General features: G+C 36.4%; 1 pseudogene across 1 annotated transcript in view; it reads left to right on the forward strand.

Moving 5' to 3' along the window:
* The window catches only part of LOC145793626 (2-alkenal reductase (NADP(+)-dependent)-like), a 103,269-nt pseudogene extending 81,359 nt beyond the window's left edge, over positions 1-21,910 (forward strand). The window contains exons 3-5 of the transcript XR_014333901.1: positions 20,308-20,471; positions 20,707-20,789; positions 21,385-21,910. The product of XR_014333901.1 is annotated as a 2-alkenal reductase (NADP(+)-dependent)-like (transcript). The remainder of the gene's footprint in view (positions 1-20,307; positions 20,472-20,706; positions 20,790-21,384) is intronic.
* Positions 21,911-23,213: the final 1,303 nt, after the last annotated feature.

The raw sequence follows: 23,213 nt of genomic DNA on the forward strand, positions 1-23,213 counted from the left end.
CTTTGCACACTGTTTTTGGCCTAGTTTTTAACTACAAAAACCTCTATTTTTCAGTCCTAAAAATGGTGGTTTGAGCCCATTTTATGTTAGGGGGTTGTCTCTCCCTTTTGTTCCTTAGCTTGTATAGCTTTTTGTGCTATCTTTCAAAGCCTTTTGAAGCAACTTTTTTGGCCTTTTAACCACTGAATTCCAAGGGAATTTCAGTGGTAAAAAATTGGTCTTGAGGTCCAAAATAGAAGGGGTTGGCCTCCCCTCCTTGTCTCTCTATGCCATGCCTATTTAGCATTACAAAGTAGCATGTTTTTGTGGCTTATGATAGCTTAGTTCAAGCATGTTTTTGATCTTGTTTCAACATGTTTTAACTCTATTTTTGGCTGGTTTGGCCACTTGTTGCTCACATCTTGCACTTGTGGTGTAATCTTGCTTACTAGCCTAGCACACTTGATGATTTAGCCTATCATTCTATCTTGTGATAGCTCGACTCCAGCATATTTTTGGCTCTGACTTAACTCTGTTTTGAGTGGTCTTGGTCCCTTGAGGCTTGCCTTACATGGCTATAGTGTAGTTGGCTTCAATAGCCTTGTGTTTTGAGGCCCCTAACAAGTATTACATGTGTTGATTGCATGCTATGGTGTCATTTTACATGTGATTTTAGTGCATATATATTGGTCACACTCTCACAAACTTCACTCTTTCATTGCTTTTGGGAATTGTGCTTTATGCCTCGTTTGAAGCCTAACATGTGATGCATGTTTTCTAGACTTTGGAGCTTCAATTTCAGCATATTTAGGCTACTGATTTGGCATGATTAAGCTCTATTTTGAGCTGGTTTGATCACATGAGCTTCGCTTTAAATGCTTGTAGTGCTGTGCTAAATTGCCTAGCATGTGCTATTGTTTTTGGCCTCTTAATATAGCTATTCTTTGTTTATTTCAAGCATGTTTTAGAACTCAATTTGGGGTGTTTTGGAATTGTTGGTCCCTTTTGAGCATTGTATTGCATGCCTCTAGTGTTGTGTCCTTCACTAGTTTCAATGCTTTTGGCCTTTAACATGTTGTGCATGTGTTGTTTTCATGTTGTTATAATGTTTTTCATGCCACTTCAGCACTGAAATATCTGTCATCTCCCTCATTTCTTCACTTTTGATTTGTTTTGAGGGTTGGTTGGCCTTGTGTTTGTGTTTAAGCTTGAGATAGAGTTTATGCTCAATGGCTTTAACTCTCTTTTGAGTGTTCCTCCTAGCGAATGACATGAACTCTCTCATGTCTTAAACCATCCTTTGTTGACCCCTTCTTGTTAGAGGACTTTCACATTGGACTTAATCAGTTAAAGGATTAATTGGTAATGTAAAATTTGTAAATAAGAAATGAGCAAAGTAAAACTTGTGCAAGATGAGCATTTGTGTTGCATTGCACGTGTTTGGATTGGATGTTAATTCAAACACAAGAAATGTAGGATGTTTCATACTCAAAGTGATGAAACGTGTCACGTTTCTTGGTCGCCAACACCCTTGATCATGCATGATAGGATAGAGGCTCCTTGAGTCTATGTGTGCATTCATGAAGCTTGTACAAGCTTGGACCTTTGGCGATCATGCATTGAGATGCTTGATTGGTGGCTTGAGAGCCAAGTGTCACACTCCTTTGAGCTTGAGAAATGATGAGGAGAGTGGCAGTACATACATTTCCTGCAAAATACCTTGTTTTGCCTCTGTTGTTCTCTGTTGCAGCAGAAACAACATTTTGGAAGAGCAGGTGGCCGACCGGCCACCTCAACTAGCCGACCGGCTAGTTAAGATGGTCAACATCCACCTTTTGTGGCCGACAGTTCACTAGAGGGTTCCTGTTGTGAAGCAAAGGCAGTCTGGAGATTAGCACAATTTTCAGAAATCAAGACGAGTGCAAACAGAGGCAACCAAAGACAAGGTGGTGGATTTTTGGAAGGACGCAACCGAGAATGCATGTCTCCCTCGCCCCCAAGGCCATTTCAGTGCTTTAATTTGTTTGTGTAACTAGTTAATCTTTTCTATTTTGTAATATTTTAATTAGCTTAGCATAGCTAGTTATTCAGTTGTGTTGTAATAATTAATTAGTTAGGGTAGTTAATTAGTTAGTTTGTAATAATTAGCTTAGCTTGGATTAGCTTAGCTTATTTATTCGGACCCTCCTTCGCGAGGGCGCAATGTTGTAATAAGTGTGCGTATGTGTGTGCATGTCTTCCAACTCCACGTCTTTCTCCCTTTTATTTAACCACTTTCGATGGTTAGATTAGGGCATATTTTGATTAGCATACCTTATGCTTGCATAAGTGCATCATTCATTTGTCTTGCATGCACCGGGCTTGGCGCATCATTCAAACTGCATCAATTTCAATACACTTTCTTGAATACATGTTTAAAAGCATGCTATCAAAGTGTTGCAAATGCCATCTTAGATAGCCGAGCCTATTAGTTGCATTTTTGCATGTGTTGCATTAGGCATTTAACATAGCTAGGATCATACATTGATTTCTAACTAGCTTTTGTTTTCACTTAGAGTACACTGTAAGTGTTTACGCTTTAGCATACTTGCATGAATGTGAGTGTTGCCATGATAGCATGCTTGCCATGAGGCTATTTGCTTAAATGATTAACTGCATGAATGCCTAGGGTGAAGGCTTTGTTGCCAGAATTGGAACAAGTCGATGATTGTGAGTTTTAAGCCCACTTTGCGAAGTGGTAAATCATGTTTTAAAGCCCACCTTGAGGGTGGCAAATCCGCGCTTTAGCCTACTTGCGAGTAGTATTTTCAAACCATTTTCAAAAAACAAACATGAGTTATTTTGTTCCAATTCTCGTGATTGAGTCTATACTTGTATGCTGTGTGCATCACATAATAAAGCTAGCTAAATAACTGGAATAAGAACACATGTGTTTTTAAAACAACATATCATGCTTAGTAGAGGTCGATCCCTTGATCGAGCGAGCAAGGGTGCTCATTTCATGACCGTCCCCCTCGTACCCAAGTTTCCGAGCTGAGACAACTTTGGTGATGATAGACACGTGGCTTTTGGCACGAGTCAGGGTTTTCTAAATTCTCCAAAAATAAAATATTTAGGTGGCGACTCTGTAATCTGGCAAAGCAGTCCAGTTTTGGCATTTTTCTGATTTAAAATCTGATTTTCCAAAATGACTTGTCGGATTGGACTCTTTGGTGTTTATCAGTCTCACATTGCACTTTGTGAGATTAGATTCAGAACTGTGACAGGAGTCTGAACTGTAGGAAGACCAATTTGCGTTATCTCCAAAAGGGGGTGGCGCGAAGAAAGTCGAGTCTACACTAAGGCACCCTTTCCCCAATGCCTTGATACATTGTCCCCTTTTAATAAAAAGGTAGCATCCATGGTAGCAATGATGGAGGTTTATAAACAAGTGAGAATCGACCTCCCCCTGTTGAAGGTGATTAAGAAAGTACCCTCCTATGCTAAATTTATGAAGGACCTTTGTACCCAAAAGTGTAAATCTAGGACACACATGTCCCAAAAGGTCATACTTACAAAGCAAGTAAGCTCTATCTTGTTGAATGACACCCCCCCCCTAAGCTTAAAGACCCGGGTGCCCCAACCATTGCATGCATTATAGGGGACCATTTCATTGGTAAGGCCTTGTTAGATTTAGGGGCTAGGGTCAATTTGTTGCCATACTCTGTGTACGAAGAATTCGGGCTTGGCGAGTTGAAGCCCACTACTGTTACTCTCCAATTGGCTGACCGGTCCCTTAAAGTGCCACGTGGCATGATTAAGGATGTGTTAGTAAAGGTCGATAGGTTTTATTTTCCTGTTGACTTTTTGGTTTTAGATATGGAACCAGTAGCCAGCTCTAGGAAACAAATCCCAGCGATCTTAGGCCGAACTTTCTTGGCTACGGCCAATGCATGCATAAATTGTCGTGCTGGGGTTATGGAAGTTACATTTGGGAATATACAAGTGAAAATCAATGTTTTCCAAACATCCCAATAACCCTATGAGAGAAAGGAGTGTTTATTTGTGGATGTTATGGATGGGATTGTGGAGGAGGCTTTACCCTCCATTCTTGTAGAGGACCCTCTAGAGGCTTGTCTAGCTCATTTTGGGTTCGAGGATTTTGATATTGATGGGTCAATTGAGGAGGTGAATGCCTTACTTAATTCTTCTTCTACACTGGATTTTCCTCCTTGAAAAGCCCGGTTTGAGTCCCTTCCTCCTCTGTCTAGAGAGCCTGTCATACCATCCTTAGACACACCGCTTACACTTTAGTTGAAGTCACTCCCGACCACACTCAAGTATGCATTTTTAGGGCCTAAGGATACTTTACTTATCATCATTGCATCTGACTTGACTGCAGAGCAAGAGAGTCAATTAATAAGTGTTCTTGTGACACATTGGAGTGCTATAAGGTGGTCGGTGGCCGATTGGAAAGGGATAGATCCCTCCGTATGCATGCATCATATACATCTAGAAAAGGATGCTAAACCTTCTCGTGAAATGCAACGAAGACTTAATCCCAACATGAAGGAGGTTGTGAAAAAGGAGGTGTTAAAATTGTTGGATACGGGTATTATATACCCCATCTCGAATAACAAGTGGGTGAGTCCCATGCAAGTGGTGCCCAAGAAATAGGGCATCAATGTTGTAGAGAATGAGCAAGGAGAGTTGGTCCCCACACGAACCACTACTGGGTGGCAAGTGTGTGTTGATCATAGGAGATCGAATTCCATGACTAGGAATGGTCATTTTCCTTTGCCATTTATTGATCAAATTCTTAAAAGATTAGTGGTGCAGGATTTTTATTGTTTTCTTGATGGCTACTAGGGGTATAATCAAGTCGCACTATACCCCGCTGACCAAGAAATGACCACGTTCACTTGCCCTTTTGGCACTTTTGCTTACAGACGCATGTCCTTTGGGCTATGTAATGCACCAGCGACTTTTCAACGGTATATGATGGCCATTTTCTCTGACATGGTAGAGAAAATTTTAGAGGTTTTCATGGATGCCTTCTTCGTGTTTGGGCCATCTTTTGAGGAATGTCTCCAGAACTTAACCAAAGTCCTTATTCGTTGTGTGGAGACAATCCTGATCTTGAGTTGGGAAAAGAGCCATTTTATGGTTCGTGAGGGTATAGTGTTGGGACACATTGTGTCCCCTCGAGGCATCGAGGCTGACAAAGCTAAGGTTGACCTCATTGCAAGCCTTCCTCCACCCAATTCTATGCGTCGAATTATGTCTTTCCTAAAGCGTGCAGGTTTTTACCGTAGGTTAATCAAAGACTTTAGTAATATATCACGTCCTCTGTGTAGTTTACTTGCTAAAGACGCACCTTTTTATCTTTGATGAGACATGTTTGTAAGCCTTTGAAACACTACGAGCGACCCTTACTACCACCCCAATCATGAAATCACCGGATTGGTCGCTTCCCTTTGAAATCATACGTGATGCCTCAAATTATGCTGACGAGGCTGTGTTGGGCCAAAGGGTCAATAGGGCATCATATGTTGTATACTATGCTAGTTGCACTCTCTCAGATGCACAATTGAATTACACTACCACTGAGAAAGAGTTGTTAGCTATGGTCTTTGTCTTAGATAAATTCTGGTAAAATCTCCTAGGTTCCAAGGTCATAGTCTTTACTGATCACGCCGCTTTGTGGTATTTACTATCAAAGAAAGAGACCAAACCTAGGTTAATTAGATGGATTTTTTTTCTTCATGAATTTGACCTAAAGATCTGAGATAAGAAATGATATGAGAATGTGATGGCGGATCACCTCTCCCGAGTCCTTGTCGCGTATACTAGTGACCCTTTAATTTTGCATGATTCATTTCCGCACGAACAACTTCTTGTGGTGTCACGAGCGAGCCCCCCGTGGTTTGCACATATTGTGAATTACTTGGCCATTGGGAAAATTCCTCAAAATTGCTCTAAGCAAGACAAAGACCGATTCTTTTTGCAGGTCAGGTATTATTTTTGGGAGGATCTGGAATTGTTTAAATATTGCTCCGACTAAGTGATCCGATGGATGTGTGTCGGAGAGTGAAGTGCATAGCATTCTTACATTTTGTCATTCTTCTGCATGTGGTGGTCATTTTAGTGGGCATAAAACGGCTACCAAGATTTTACAAAGCGGGTTTCATTGGCCCACTATTTTTAAAGATGCCCATCAATTTTGTAGAACTTGTTTGCGCTGTCAGCAAATAGGTTCGATATCTCGTCGTGATGTGATGCCAATGTCCCCTATTCTTGTGGTAGAGATTTTTGATGTTTGGGGGATTGATTTTATGGGCCCTTTCCCATCGTTATTCGGGTTTGAGTATATTCTCATGGCAGTGGATTATGTGTGTAAGTGGATGGAGGTAGTAGCTACCCGATCAAACGATCATGAAGTAGTAATCAAATTCTTGCATGAAAACATCTTTAGTCGTTTGAGGTTTCCTAGAGCCATAATAAGTGATCAGGGTACGCATTTTTGTAACCGGTTCTTTGAGTTGGTAGTTAAGAAATACTCTATCACTCATAAAGTTGGCATTCCATACCACCCTCAAACTAGTGGCCAAATGGAAGTCTCTAATAGGGACGTGAATCACATAATAGAGAAAACGGTGAGGCCATATAGGAAAGATTGGTCAAAATGCTTGATTGATGCATTATGGGCCTACCGCACTGCTTATAAGACACCCATTAGGATGTCACCATATAGAGCGGTGTTTGGCAAAGTTTGCCACATCCTGGTTGAACTTGAGCACCAAGCATTGTGGGCCATAAAGAAGTTTAACTTTGATATGGCCGCGGCTGGGCTCAACCAAAAATTGCAACTTAATGAGTTAGAGGAAATTCGAAATGATGCAGATGAGAGTTCAAAAATTTTTAAAACTTGAACTAAGGAATTCCATGATAAGCACATTAATAGAAAATCCTTTCAACCCGGCCAAAAAGTATGGCTTTTTAACACAAAATTGAGACTTTTTTCGCGTAAGCTTAGATCAAGATAGGATGGTCCCTTTGTGGTTGTAGAGGCATTTATTTATGGCGCTGTTGAGGTGCAAGATTCAAGGAATGGCACACTTTCAAAGTGAATGGCCAAAGACTGAAGCCATATATAGAGGGGATTAGGAATGAGGATATGATTGAGTCCATTGCTTTGATGGACCCTTTTTACTTTGACTGAGAGATTAATGTCTTGTTATCTTTTCCTTCCTTTCTATTTTATTCTATTTTTATTTATTCTTGTTGTGCTTTATGTGACATCTAAGAGATTTTAAATCTTCTAAAGATGTGATTCCTTTGGTGTTAGTTGTGCCCGAACGACATCTAACGGTCTAATATAGCCACCTAACTGTGTTTGTAGTGAGTTCCTAGGACACCAACTTAGACTAGAGTTCGGTTTAAATGCCCAGGGGTGTGGAGATTGCTTCAAAACCACCCTGGCTTGAACTCTGTATGGTAGCCCCATAGGTCGAGTTAGCTTTATGTGCCTCGATTCTGGATATCGAGTCAACCTAGTCAGTCACCTTGTTGGAGAATAGGGAAAGTTACAAACACTGTTAGGGAGAAAAGTAGTATCCGTGGTTTTCGCATGAAGATTATAGCTCTGTTGAGCATTCCAATATTTTCAAAGTGATATTTTTATTTCGGATGTGTATTGCAAGTAGAAATGGTTTGAAATGTTTTGGGTGGTTCTTGAGTTCAGAAATTTTTTTCTTCAAAAAAAAAAAAAAAAAACCCGCACGTGCGGCAAAACCCACCGCATGTGCGATGAAAACTCCAGTCCCCAAATTTGTTATTACTTTAAAAACAAGTGCGGTAGGTGGTGTGGCACCAACACTGCACATGTAGCTTAGGCCTTGCACGTACGGGAAGTTTCCTTTACGCAATCTGTCACCTGCTCTATATGCAAGTGGGTGCCATGGTGCGGAATGAAAAAAAATAAAAAATAAAACAAACAAATAAATAAATAAAATAAAAAATCATATTTCTTTGTTCAATTTATTTTATTTATTTTTTATTTTATTTTTGTTTTTGAAAAAAAAAATTTGATTTTAACGAAAACCTAACCCACTCCCATCACTCTCACAAATACACTCTCTCTCTCTACCTCTCATATTCTCTCTCTCTCTCTCTACCTTATCATCTTCTCCCTCTCCTTTCTCTTTCAATCAAACCCCACCACCACCATCAACTTTCTTCATTTTTTTTTTCCCACCATCACCAACCTTCACTCAAACTCTTCTCACCACCACTCTACCACCGGAGCCTCACCACCGGCGCCCTATTACCTCTCTGTCCGTCGGATCTTCGGCGACCACCATTTTTTTCGGCGAATCTCTATTCTTTCTCTCTCTTTCTTCACTATTTTTAGGTAAATCCATCTTTTTGTTTAGATTTGTATAGTTCCACTTATAGTTGCATGCAGGGGTAGATTAACTTGTACAGATTCAAAGAAAAAAAAAAGTTGAAAACGTTTCTAGATGGTGCACTTCTGCACGTGCAGCCCCTGTCTGCGCACGTGCAGATATTTATTATAAAAAAAAAAATTGTTTAGCCTATTTTATGCTTTATTTTATTAGTTAATCTATTGTGTCTTTTAATTTATTTATTTATTTATTAGTTTAGTTCATTCAAATAGTTTAGTTCTGTTAGTTTTAATTATTTAGTCAGTAGTTACTTAAATAAAATAGTACTGTTGTTCAGTAGTTAGTTTAATATCAATGCCTATAACTAGTTGTAGTATACTAATTTGGTTGTTGTTTCTTTTATTTTTATTTTTATTTTTATTCGTATTTTATTTCAATTTATTTATTTATCTATTCAAAAAAAAATCTACTCCTTAATTCATTATTCTTTGTTAGTTTAATACATTACTTGTTATTATAGTTCATTTTTATTTGTTTAATCATTCAACGTTTACATAACATGTTAATGTGTCTAGTTTATTTAATTTTATTTTAGGTTTTATTTAAAAAAAAAATTTAAAAAAAAAGAAAAGAAAAACGATGAGAATTGCATGTGGTACATCAATGGGTAGACTTGTGCTTTAATATCTTACATTATTCACATGTTGGTTCCACGGGTATGTGTGTATTTGCTTTTGGTGTGTGTAGGATATGAATAGACAGCTATCCACCCGGGCCTCCATAAAGGCTAGAGGCTCGTTCTCCTTAGCACCACTGCTGCCACTGTCACCACCATCCTCGCCACCACTATCGATTGAGTTGCCATGACCGGAGTGGGCTTCACGCCCGCTTCACAAGCTCACACAGTTCAATATCACATATTTTCAGCATGACCCAGTCACTTCTTGGGCCGTTGAGCAGCTCCGTCTCCGGCAAAAGTTGGGCCTTTGCACTGTTATGGTGCCCACTTATCCTCGTCTGGTATGGCTATTCTACCAGAACATGTACAAGTCACTCACTGAAGTAGGACTATTATCCACTTGTCACGACCCAAACCCGCCCCTATAGGTTTAGCATCGTAACCGGCCAGTAATCCTGCCATTACCGAAGGCCTCTGAGACAGATTAACATAAAATTAGGGGCTAGCGGAAGCCAATAACAAATATACAACGTCCATTGAGCTGTGCAGACATATATGAGACAGAAAAATTTTAAACTTTTTATATACATATATACACATCATCCTTATGTCATCATATATATACGGATTAGACAAAAAGGGATTTAGCCCTATTTACAAAATACACAGAGACTTGTTTAACCAAACAAGACAACAAAACTTAAACTTTAAATCACATAGCCATAGCCACTTAACATATGCGGAACCTCCACATGAGGCACATAAGTTGGCTGACAAAAACATATTCCAGGCAGACGCCTCTAAGCTTGGTCATGCGCCTGATCACCTACATACATAAATAATACAATGAGCTGGAGCCCAGTGAATAATAACAAAGTAAAGGATTTTAATGAATGATATCTATCACAGAGTCAGGAATTAGAGTTTATATCAAAAACAAATTCTTATTAAAAATAGAGTCTTATGCATATTCAGATTTCCATCAGAAACAAGTTCATATTAAATCATATACAGAAATCAGAGTTTATGCTTAATCATACATGGTACATCCATTAGCGTTATCTTGCTTGTTAGTTCCATAAGGAACCTTCGGTATCGAGAAACTTATAACTTGCTTGAACTACGGTATTGTTACCTCGGGGCAAGGCCTATGAGACCACGGTATTATTACCCTCGGGCAAGGGCCTTGCTTAAAAGGCACGGTATTGTTACCCCCAGGCAAGGGCCTTGTGCTAAGGATGCCACAAATACATTTCAAAAATTTGGACAATCATTCATTCATACAAAACATCGCATTTCAGAAAATTGATCATTTCATAGCATCAGAAAATAATTAAAGTTAAACATAACTTTACGGAGTTATTACTTGCAGATGGCTCCGCTAGCAAATCAGATAATCAAATAATATACACAAATCAGATAGATCAGGCAAAAGATAGCGCGTGACCTACATAAACCCATAACATATACACATTAAAACACAATATTAATTCCTTGATCAAACTTGACTTTTCTTGTCTTCTGTCTAAATAATCCGAAGGTTTACTATGCTTATTCTTTCTTTATTCAAATGAATCGGGTTCTCGTTTCACATATTCTTTCATTACTAAATTATTCTTTTTTAAATAAACAAATTTCTTACTTGGCTTCTTAATCAATAATTACTAAGTCAATGACTTATCCTTTAACCAATTAATTTATGTTGATTGGTAGTTTATTAATCTTGTTGAGTCATAATTCTTGCCTAAGAATGCTTGGAAGTGAAAGAGAACAAAAATTGAAATATGAAACTACTTTTCACAATTTTCTAAAACAGGACTCTTTGCTCGAGCGCAGCATTGCTCGCTCGAGCGAACCCCTTGGTCTGCAAAAAGACTGGTTGCTTGCATTCTACACTCGAGCGACAATTTCTTCGCTCGAGCGATGATGACAAACTTTGGGTTTTCCAGAATGTTGCTTAAACTTCAAAACACATTACCAAGGCTCCAAATTCATGCATGACTCACTCGAATATACAAAAACATTCCCAATTCATGTATTTAAAGCTAATTCCATGATTTTAATTCAAATTTAAACCTTGGATTTCATATTTAAAAATCATCTTTCAATTCTTTCTTTGTTTAATGAAACTTAAAATTGAATTTATAATGCCCTTTCAAAATATTTGAATGTATGAAATTCAAATGAAAGTCGAACTAATTTTTTATTCTCAAATATAAATTATAATTTATCTCCATATTTGTCCAAATTTAAATTTCATTCATTTTCTTCATATCAAGCCCAATTTCAAACCCACAATTCTGAAACATGAATTGATCTTCCAAATCTCTTAAAAATTCATGATGCATGTACAATTGAAACTCAATTTCATGTTAAGACAACTAAATTCTATTTCTTCTTGATTTTCAAAACATAAATCAAACATGTGAGCCATAATTTTTTTTTTTGAAAACATGCAAGATGTATATATCTATATATACTCTTATGTTATGCAAGATCTTCAAAACCAAGTTCAAAATGATGAAACATGAGACATACAACCATGGATATGGACTTAGCTTACTATTTATCATCTTCTTAACATTTCCCAACAAATTTCATGTAATTAATCCCAATTACTTCATGAATTCAACCTTTAGGTGAGTTTCCTACAAGATTTTAGCTTAAATTTCATACCTATAGCTTTAATTTGTTGAAATCCTTGACTTTTTCTCTCTCTTTCTATACTTCCCTTCTTGTATTCTTTTTTCCTTGACTCTTGGATTGAGTTCCAGTACAAAGTCTCTCTCTCCCTCTCTCTTTTCTCTCCCTCTACGTCCAAAATGGTTCTCTCACAAATGAATGGTTGAACAAAACAAAATATAGGCTTTAAAGGTTCTAGAATTTATTTCAATATACATTTCATTTTAATTAATTTGAGTGGGAGTAGATTAGTCACTGATTATCCATTAGTTTAATTAATCATAACTAATCACAAGTCCAACATAATTTAATTAGTTCAATTGACTTCAATTAATGCCCAAGTAATTATAATTAAATTTATCAATCTGAATCAAATTTTCAATCAAACTCTCAAAAGGCTCCAAATATCAAATCAAACTTATTGCAATCATCAATTTTGGTTTGTTAAATCATTAAGGTCTTCAATTTCAAATTAAACATCAAAATCGTCGCCAATAAATTACATACTCAAGTGAATACCTCAATTGAATACCTCATAAATAAATTTAATTCATTATAATCTTAATTCCCAATTCTCATAACTTAATTAACTCCAATTCAGACCCAATTAATCAAATCTCCATTTTACAAATCTGAATCAAATATTTAAGTAAACTCCCATATGGTCTGATATTCAAAATTAAAATAATTCAATTCACCATTTGTGCTATCTTTGGCCATTTAGGCTTTCAATTTCTAATTCCAAAATAAATTATCAACAGAATCACATACGAATCAGTTTCTATAATTTTCATAAATCTCATATTAAATTAGAATAATTGGAAATTAAATTTCAAATTTCCTTAATTAATTAAGTGCTAATCATTTCACGTGATGGGGTCATTACACCATTATTGATGGCCACATTGTCAGCATCACAAAATCCATGATTGCTTAATCATTAGGGTTCTTTTCCAAGACGGACAAGGAGGCCTTCCCGGAAGTTGAGGGCCGACAACCCATACACAGCCTTATCCAAGAGTACTTCCCGGGGGCCCTAGGTGACGCAAGTTACACATGCTTGCACTGGAGCACGCTGCCTAGCCGCTTGTTGTTCATTTACTCAGTGATATATAAGAATGCCCTTCCAGTTGGGCATAAAGCTGAGCGCAGCTTGGAGTTTGTCAGGGTCCTACATGCTTACTAACATGGTTATCAGGTCCCGCTTGCGCACGTCATCTGGATGCATATGCGCAAATTTCTACAGAAGGTCGTTCAGCCTCAACTTATGCAGAACCTGACTTGGCCCCTACCATTTTCCAACTTACTCACACTTGTTTTCGAGTTGAACAACCTCCCAATTGATTCAACTGAGGAGATTAACACAGCTTATTCGACTTTCGGGCAATGGGAATGGCAGCATAGCGTATCTCGCATCCCATAAAAAGTTGGTGCCCCGGTTGATGAGGCCCAAGACCCCGTCCACGACCAACCACCTCCTCTTGCCTCCCCTGTGCCTCCCCAAGGGGACCTATTATACATGACTCGTGAGGAGTACTTACAGCTTCAGCACTCTATCGATCAGGTCCACAGTACTCTTCACGATCACCACCAGATCCTCATGGGGTTGTGTACGGATTTTCAGGCGCATCAGGATTATTCTCAAGTGGCTTTCAACCAGCTTAACACCCACTAGCTCGACATTTAGTAGTCACTTGCATCACTGCAAACTGACTATTATACATATCGCGAGTCGAGCCTGTAACGCCCTCAAAATAATACATAAAACCCAACATTCTTAACATGCGTAGATATAAGAGAATACAACATATTTCTATTTATCAGAGTCTTTATTACAGATGTATTACATGTTGACAACAAAAGTAAATGCCCTATAGGCTTACAACTTTCCAAGTCAACACTTGGGTACAACAAAAGAAGAGTACTAACTCTTTAAACAGAGTAAGCCATTGGCTCAATTTACATGTAATACATAAAGATAACACAAAAAGTCTTTCAGCCTCTAGCCTCCCAAGCTACGTCCTTGGAGGTGGCATACCGTCTGTACCAGAAAATGATGTCCCATATAGGGTGAGCCAAAGCCCAGTAGAGATATACTAAACCAAATATAAGCAGTGACTAAAACAATAGCATTTGATAGATGGTTAACACTCATAAACCATTTTATATCACAATCCAGTTCCATGACAATCACGTCCATGTTTCATTTCAATTTTCTTTACTTATACAAACCCGATATATATACATGGCTCAGAAATCGGCCTACCAATTTAATGAGACTATGGCTCATATCAACACGTTTCCATATTTCACAGTTTCACATGAGATTTACAACTCATATTCAAACACTTTCATACTTCAAATGATACACATATTTGCTGTATCAACACTTCAATTTAATACACATATTTGCTGTATTAATGGAGTTCATCCCCTATCTCCTCCCAAGCAAGTTTGAGAGTCCATTCCCTATCTTCCCTCAAACCTTGGAGTACATCCCCTATCTCCTCCCACACAATACACATATTCCAAGTATATAAGCAATTATCATATACGGGAATCAACCAATACACATATTTGATGTATTATTCCAACTGTCATATTCAATGACATTCTCAATGTGATTAGTTTCGGTTTTCCCTAATCATCATACAGTGTCTACAACAATCAAGACTATCCTCCACCGATAGCCCAAAGCAATTATTTCTAAACAGACAATAAATGCATTAAACATATATAATCTCAACATTTCCATAGGTGAATGATAAATTAATCCAACTACACCATTCAATCCCATAATTTCCCAATTTCATGGATTTCAACTCAATTCCATATTTTCCCAAATTAATTATACTAATTAATTTGTTTCAATAATTAGGGCATTTTGCCCCAATCCTCAATATCAACCCTAAGGTTTGATTTCACCAATTTAACAACAATAATTCCATTTTTCAATGTCTCACATACACATGGGTTTTAATATTTGAAAACCCCTCTTTTATAAATTATACAATAACCCCAACTTTTCCAACAATTACCCAAACAACTCCAACTAATCAAAATGACCAAAACTAAAGACAAAGCTCATAAGATGGAGTAGGATATCCCTACCTCGAAATTAGAGGACCAAAGGAGAAGATGACCAAAACCCAAAGTGCTCTAAATCCATAAATTTTCAGATTAAAAGAAAGCGCAAGCCACCCTATATTCTTTTTATAAAGAACTTAGGGTAGAAACACTCAAGAACTAGATCAATCCCTAGAGAGAAGGTGTATAGAGAGAGAGAGAGCTCGGATCTAGGGTTTGCAAAATGAAAGAGATGATAAAATGAAGTGTTTCCCCGCTGCTGCCTACTGATATAACACAGGCTCGCTCGAGCGAAGGTTGGTCGCTCGAGCGACCAGACACAAAGAACCCTCGCTCGAGCGTAGAAATACTCACTCGAGCCAACAAAATGAAACTTCAGGTCTGCAACCCAGAAGCACACTCGAGCGACATAATGCTCGCTCGAGCGAAGAAACTCAAAACATACACCTTGCTCGCTTGAGCGAAGGAAATCTCGCTCGAGCCAAGAAACATAGCTCTCAAGTCAAAAAGAGACGCAGACGCACGATCAAGCGCAAGAGTTCTCGCTCGAGCCACCAGACACAAAACTCAAAACTCGCTTGAGTGAAGGAAACCTGGCTCAAGTGAAGGAACTAAAACACAGATCTCACTCGAGTGACAAAAGCCTCGCTCGAGCGAAGAACCAAAAATTCTGGGCAGCAACCATTTGCTCCCAATCACACCCAACCTGTAACAATCCTGCCCAAAACATCCTATAACTCAAATACAAGGTATTGATGGACGGAAACAAGATATACACAACAACCAACATCCACGGAACCAAGTCCAGATTACACTAATCATTGGAGGGAAAACCGGGATCGCTATAGAGCCAGCAGCATTTTGACCAGCTCGGCACCCAGGCTCAAGACGAAGCATTCGAGATGCGGTCATTGATAAACGCCTTGTTTGCCCAACATTTCCCCCCACCGCCACCACCGGATTCTCAATAGTACTAGACTATCATTTTCTTTGTCTCTTTTATTTCTGTATTTACTTTTAGTTGTTTCTCTTTCTTAAAAAAATTAAAAAAAAAAAAAAAGTGTGTGTGTGTGTGTGTTACTATTTGCCTACCTGGATGTGCACCTACAATCTCTGGTAATATTCTCTCTTGCCTATTTACTTAGCATTTTCTTCTATTGAGGACAATGTCATATTCAAGTTGGGAGATGAGGGTATTTTATTATCTGCATTTCTATTTGGCTCATAATTCATGCTTATACTTGCTTTACTTGATTGCACTACTTCACTTGATGTTGATTAGTTGCTAGTAGGGTTATGATATTTGCATATGTTAATTGGGGAGCATAGTAGACTTGTATGAAAAGGGTTTATTGGGTAAACACTCGCATATGATGTTTACATTAAGATAGATGTTTGTGGATATGATATTAGTACACTCATCATGAGTATGCCTTGACTCACATGAACACACTATCATAGCGGTGACCTCTCTACTATAATCCTTGGAATATATCATTAATAATTGCTAGTGTTGCAGGAAAGAATAAATGACTAGCCTTGATTCTCAAAAAAAACAAAAAAAAAATAAATAAAAAACACGTGACACATATGGGTTCGTAGCCTCTTTAACTCGAGTTATTAAGCCCGTAGGGGTGTCTTCACACCTAGTGCCCTAAAACCGTCTGGTTTGGGAGTCATTGGCCCAATACTGACTACATGGGTTAATTAGAAAGTTAAAGGACCTAGACATTGCACAGTTAAGGAAAATAAGGAAAAAGACTTGCTCGGATTTGTAGCCTTTTTAACTCAAGTTATTAAGCCCGTAGGGGTGTCTTTACACCTAGTGCCCTAAAACCATCTGGTTTGGGAGTCATTGGCCCAATGCTTGCTACAAGGGTTGATTAGAAAGCTTAATGGATCAGAGCATTGCACAGTCTTTAAAAAAAATAAAAACATTTTGAGAATCTTGGTTACAAAAGTTTAAATCTTGTATGTATATGTTGGGGGTTATTAAGAGTTACACTTAGCTATTATAGTGGTTAGTTAACTAGTTATGGAGATTGCACGTTACACTGATGTTATTGATGATGTGTTCTACTAATATTCACAAGTACATAGAACTTGATTTGTGTAATATTGAATTGCGGTCTTTACTCAATAGATTCCTTCATACTTGTCTACTGTGTCTTCAATGACTCATCATGTCTTAACATTCCACTGTAGTGACACATGAGTTAATTCTGGAGTGGTGTAGTGTGATTGATTACTGCTGGATAGATGTGAATATGATAATGTTTGTGGGTATCATTTCTGGAAACCCTCACGAGACTTTACTCGTCCACTTGGGATAACTTTGTGGTTTAAAGGCTTGTTGTATATACTAAATGCGACCGTTCTTCCCATGAAAGAGGAGATTGCTAGATTTTGTTTAATTTTTTTATTTATTTCCTTCTTTATTCCTTGCTTGAGGACTAGCAAGTTGTAAGTTGGGGGATGTAATTAAGGCCAAATTGTGCAACACTGAGGCCGTTAATTAGGATCTCTTAACTTTACATGCTTGTCAAATTATATATTTTATGTCTGTTTAATGTCAATCAGGTTATACATAGTGGGAGCATAAAATGAGCAAAAATGCAGGACTTGTGGAGAAAAGTTCATCCCGCAAGTGCATTTTTCCTACACGTGCGGCAGCACCTCAAAAATCATGCCACTTTTTAAACATGTTTGAAAGACAGCTGAGGTATAAAAAGGCAGAAAAGAGGTTGGAATAGGGTTCTGAAATTTTGAAAGAGAAAGAGGAGGCTAGGGTTTCGGAAAAGGTGATTCTCAATGTTCAAAGCAAATTCCCATGGAGGGTTCCATCTCTTCCACCTCTTCCCACTCTTCCATGAGTGGCTAGGCTTTTTTTTTCTAGGGTTTTGATGAAACCCTAGCTATGTAATTCGGTTTTCCTTTTGATTTTTTGATTATGTAAAGATTTGAACAATTGTATGGTGTTTTAGAAGTTTCATATATATATATATATATATTTTCCACTATTTCTTCAAGTATTCGGCTTTCTATGATTGTTGAATGCTTTTCCATACAATAGTTTTCTATTCTTTCATATTCAAGGTATGAGAAGAACCATACTACGAGGGACGAGTCATGTCGCTACCCTAGTTTAGAGCGAACGATTCGTACTACTTGAGATAGTTCATGCCCGTACATTGAACGTGATGATTTTCTTGATAAATGCTTCGAACTTGTAGTTGCAAAGTATTATTCCGTTCAAATCGTAGTATAATTGATTTCAAATTGAAACCTTATTTACATAACTAGTGGTGAACACATTGCCCTAGATTTTTTCCCAAATCAATAAATTCATCTTTATTTATAATTGCTAGATATTTAATTATTATTAGGTTATGAACAATCAATCTTTTTATCAAAATTAATTTAGGAATTTAACAATTAAATTAGTTTAATTTCTCAATTGTCCTTGTGGATCGATACCTAGACTTACCATTATTCTAAGGAATTTGATATAGTTTAGTATTTAATTTTGGTGTGTGAAACGACCCATCACCTTATTATACATTATAGTGATAATGTCTGTGTATGAGCTTCTTTGTAATTACAACTACTGCCTATCAAGGGAATTATGATTATGACGACACAGCCTAACCCCTAGAGTTTGAGTATTTGATAACTTTTGAATTTCCTAGTCAATCAAAATAAACAGCGTTTTTTATCCCAATTCAACATTGAGGAAGTCATAGTATGAACTTTATTGGGAACAATATTCCTGGTAGTTTGCTGGTTGTGCTCAAGATCAAGGTTCTAAATATCGGCCGGTACGTTTCGTACCGGCCGATTCGTACCGGAATATGCCACCACCGAGTCGGATACTCACCGGTATACCGGTGAGAATGAATTTCGCGTCCGTAACGGCCGATTCTCGCTACGTATCGGCCTGAATCCGATACGTGAGCGATATATTTCCGATACAGCCGGTACGAAGCAAAAAATAATCGACCAAAGCAAAGCAAAACAGCTGTAAAAGTGGAGCAAAGCACCTGCAAAAGTCATGCTCTGTTATATATAGAGAAGGCATGCTCTGTTTATATATAGAGCAAAGCACCTGCAAAATATATAAACAGTTCGATTTATATATATATATATATATATGTTTTGCCTCTGTTTGCTTTGTATAAAACATGCTCTGTTTTTTTTTCTTTGATGAAATTCACCTGTTTTTCTTCTACAACTTCGGGTCAATATTTTGAGTGAGAGAGAGGGAGGGAGAGAGAGAGAGAGAGAGAGAGAGAGAGAGAGGTGGTTGTATTATGGTATGAAAGCCTGATATTGAAGTGGATATATATGAGGTGCATTGGGAGTCTGAGATTGAGATGGATAAAAAGAGAGAGGTACTTGGCTACATGGAGGTGCATAGGTTTATGGTGGATTTGTAGATTCAAATGTTTAAGGTTTTTTTTTTTTTTTTCTATTTATTTGTTTATACACCTATACCTCTATTTATATTAATATATACATATATATATATATATATATATTTTATTTTTTTTTTCTCAATACAAGAAAAAATAAATATTCAAATCAATTTTTTTATTAAAAGTTTAACATATACCAAAAATAAATACATATCGTTTAGTTGAAAATTAGTCAAAAATGTTCCTACATAACGAAATTTTGATTAAAATATAACAAATTAAAGTTAAAAGAGTCAAACAAATGCATAAAATTTAGTTTTAGAGGGATTGTTAATAATTTTTTAAAATTTCACGGTCGCAACGCCCGATTCCCGATACGTACCGGCCGATACTACCGATACCGATACTCTGCGATCGATACCGTTACATCAGCCGATACCGCGATTTAGAACTATGCTCAAGATGCAAAAGATCTAAAGATGGTTATTAACATTATTATACAATGCGATTGGTAGATACATCATTTTTTTCACACATACCAGCATTAGTTTGCAACTAATTTCTATCTAAAGCTCTCTTCTTCTTCTTCTTTTTTCCTAGATTATTATGCTGAACTTGCAAACTGGTAAAGTAAGTTTAATCCTTATGACCATTTGTGGACATTATGTTGGTTTGATGAAGTAGAATCACATCACTTGTTCAAAGTCCAATGCGCCACCTTTCATTGACATTTTCAAGTAGTTATAAGGTAGATTATTTTTTACTTGATTTTAGGATAAGGTGAATTCAGTAGGTGACATTTTTCATTGTCCCATCCCATCTAGATCTATGGCTTTGTATTCTCACTTGGACAATTGATGAAGTTTATTGCTGAAAATTCATAAAAGGCAAGCATTTTGCTATAGTTCAGTCAGTAGTTCATTCCATCAGAGGGCATGTATTGCTTGGAATTTTCAAAACCTTAGTTATCATGCTTTCCTCTATAAGATGTGCAGAACCTATATTTTTATCGAATTCTCCTCTGCTTTTTTTTTTTTTTTTGGATGCTCAATTGTTGCTTTGAATCTACACTTTGTAGGCATGCCTGGTATTGTAGCCTATGCTGGTTTTTATGTGGTATGCTCTCCTAAACAAGGAGAGTATGTTTTCGTTTCAGCTGCCTCTGGAGCTGTTGGTCAGCTTGTTGGGCAGTTTGCAAAGTTCTTAGGCTTTGTTGTTGGAAGTGCCGGAACCAAAGAAAAAGTGAGTGCCACATTTCCATTATGCTATTCATGCTAAAATAACTAGTTAGTGGCTGTCGAATCAGAACTATATTGATTGCTCAATTTATGTGGTCTGACACCTTTTCCTTTACTAGCATGTTTGCAGCCATCACAAATTTAGAAATTTTAGCAAAGAAGTATATTAAGCTGGGATAGAGCAGGCGTGGTCACTGACTCTCTTCTATTTTTTGTACTTTAGTTATTTTTCAACCAAGGTTGATCTGTTGAAGAACAAATTTGGATTTGATGAAGCTTTTAATTACAAAGAAGAGAAGGACTTGGAAGCAGCTCTGAAAAGGTTAGCAAGTCATGTTCTTGTAGAGAAATACATAACAGCACTAAAAGATTTAAAGCCCAAGTACATTGCTGGATAGAAGCGCGGGCTACTAATATGGACAACCTTGTTCAAGAAATGCCCCTTGATGAATAAAGCTTTAAATTCTACGAGTCACCTTTTGACTTGCCTTGTATAAAATAGATGGTGTCCAAAACTCAGCTCCTTGGGGTCGTTTGTTAACACTTCTGTTTCCTGTGTTTCTGTTTCTGTTTTAATTTTTTTGGAAACTAAAAACAATAACTTGTTTGTTTATTGTTCTCATTTAAAAAAAAAACAAAAAAAAAAACGGAATTGATTTTAAAATTTCCCAATTTTTTGGAAACCAAAAAAAAAAAAAAAAGGTGATTTTTCACTTGTTTTCAAAATAAGTTTTCACTCTCTCCTCCCCCACCATGCATTAGCCCCCACCACCTACCAAAAAACAAGCAATTGACAATGTTAACAAACAACTCCTAGTTGGCTTTGTTATATTTCTTCGGAAAAGTGTTGGTCTATTTACAAGCCATACTAAGAAAGAGCCTTCTTGGTAGTAACTGGAATTACCTTTTTTTGGTAGGGTATTTTTTTTATTCCCTTTCAAGTTGATTATCTTCATTCTCTACGATATTTACTTTGCAAATGTTGGAGCAAAGATGCTTGATGTAGTACTTCTCAACATGAGACTCCGCGGTCACATTGCTGTGTGTGGTATGATCTCACAGTACAACCTTGAACAACCCAAAGGTGCACACAACTTGTTTTGTCTTATCACAAAACCAGTCCCTATGGAAGGATTTATAGTTTTTGATTACTATCACCTGTATCCGAAGTTTCTGGACATGATCTTGCCCCACATAAAAGAAGGAAAAATCACATACGTGGAAGAAGTAGCTGAAGGCCTAGAGAGTGCCCCAGCAGCTCTTATTGGGCTATTTATCAGTCGCAATGTTGGCAAACAGGTGGTGGCTGTTGCTCGTGAATGTGATGTTATTGATGTCCTAGTAAACCCTAATGTAAATTCTTGGTATGCATTGACTAAACTTATTACAGAAATGGTTTCTTATTGGGATGATGTTGCTAGAAGTAGTTTTTTGAAGTTTTAATCAATTTGTTGGGATGATGTTGCTAGAAGTAGTTTTTTGAAGTTTTAATCAATTTGTTTTCAACTGAAAATATTTATATTTCTTAGTTTTGTTTGGATATTTATATTTTTTCCAACTTTCAACCCTTAAAAACTTTCTTTGTTTAAGCTACTGAATGAAATGAGATTAACATTCCTAAGCCTGTGAGTCTTAGAATATTGTATCTTATTCCATATTTGAGTTGGTTTCCTATCCCAAATTTTTGGTTTTGTGGAATTCACAAAATTTTATTCAATTCTCAACATACTTTTATACTACCTTTGATAATGTTTTTCTATAGTTTCAATTCATACACTTTATTTGCACAAAAAAAATATATAAAAAAAATTACAATCACTCTAGAATCGCATTTTATGACTAAACTAAAATGTTTTCTTTTTTATATTATAAATTTTATTACATATATAAAATTCTTATTCGTTATTGCAAAATAAATAAAAACAAATTAAACATGCATAATTTCTCTTTAAATTGAATATTTAGATATCATTGTTAAGAAATTAATGAAAATAAATAGTGTAATACCATATGGCTAGTGACATAAAATAGGAAAAAATATCACATCAGTAAAATTTTAACAAAATAATTACAAATCAATGAAAATTTTTATAACTATTAATAATTAAAATTGTTAACTTTTTTGTAAATATATAATAAAAAAAAATCAAATTACTCAAGTGTAATTACCCCTATAAAATAATAATAATAATCTAGTAATGTATACCAATTCCCATATAATATTGGCACATTAGGTTTGTTTTTATAAATATGATGATATGATAGGAGCTTAAACTAAAAGTATTGAGGAGTAATCTTATGTTAAAAAATAGTAAACCAAAAATAAAAGTACATAATAAAGTAGTATTTATTATATAATAATAATGAGAATCGAGCTCACTCTGTCTTTTCCAAGGTCCAAAGCAATTTTTAATATGAGTTCCCTTATATATATATATATATATATATATACATATTTGTATATTATATAAAGAAAATGAGATTTTTAACTTACAAGCTTTGTACAAGTTCTAATATTCTAATCTTATTTTTTTAATTTTTTTATTTTAAATAAAAAAAACTTTAACATTGGTTGACTTCTCCCAACCCACAAGTATTTCTGACTTTTCATATACTTATTGCCTCACTATTTTTAACTTCTCCTATACACTATAGTTAGTGATGGGATTGTTAAATTATTTTTATAAAAAAAAAATTAAAAATTTATATATTAAAAAATATCTAAAATAAATATAAATTCTTATTA

The sequence above is a fragment of the Camellia sinensis genome, chromosome 6 (genome assembly GCF_055761805.1).
Source record: "Camellia sinensis isolate YWXY chromosome 6, ASM5576180v1, whole genome shotgun sequence".
Classification (NCBI taxonomy): domain Eukaryota; kingdom Viridiplantae; phylum Streptophyta; class Magnoliopsida; order Ericales; family Theaceae; genus Camellia; species Camellia sinensis.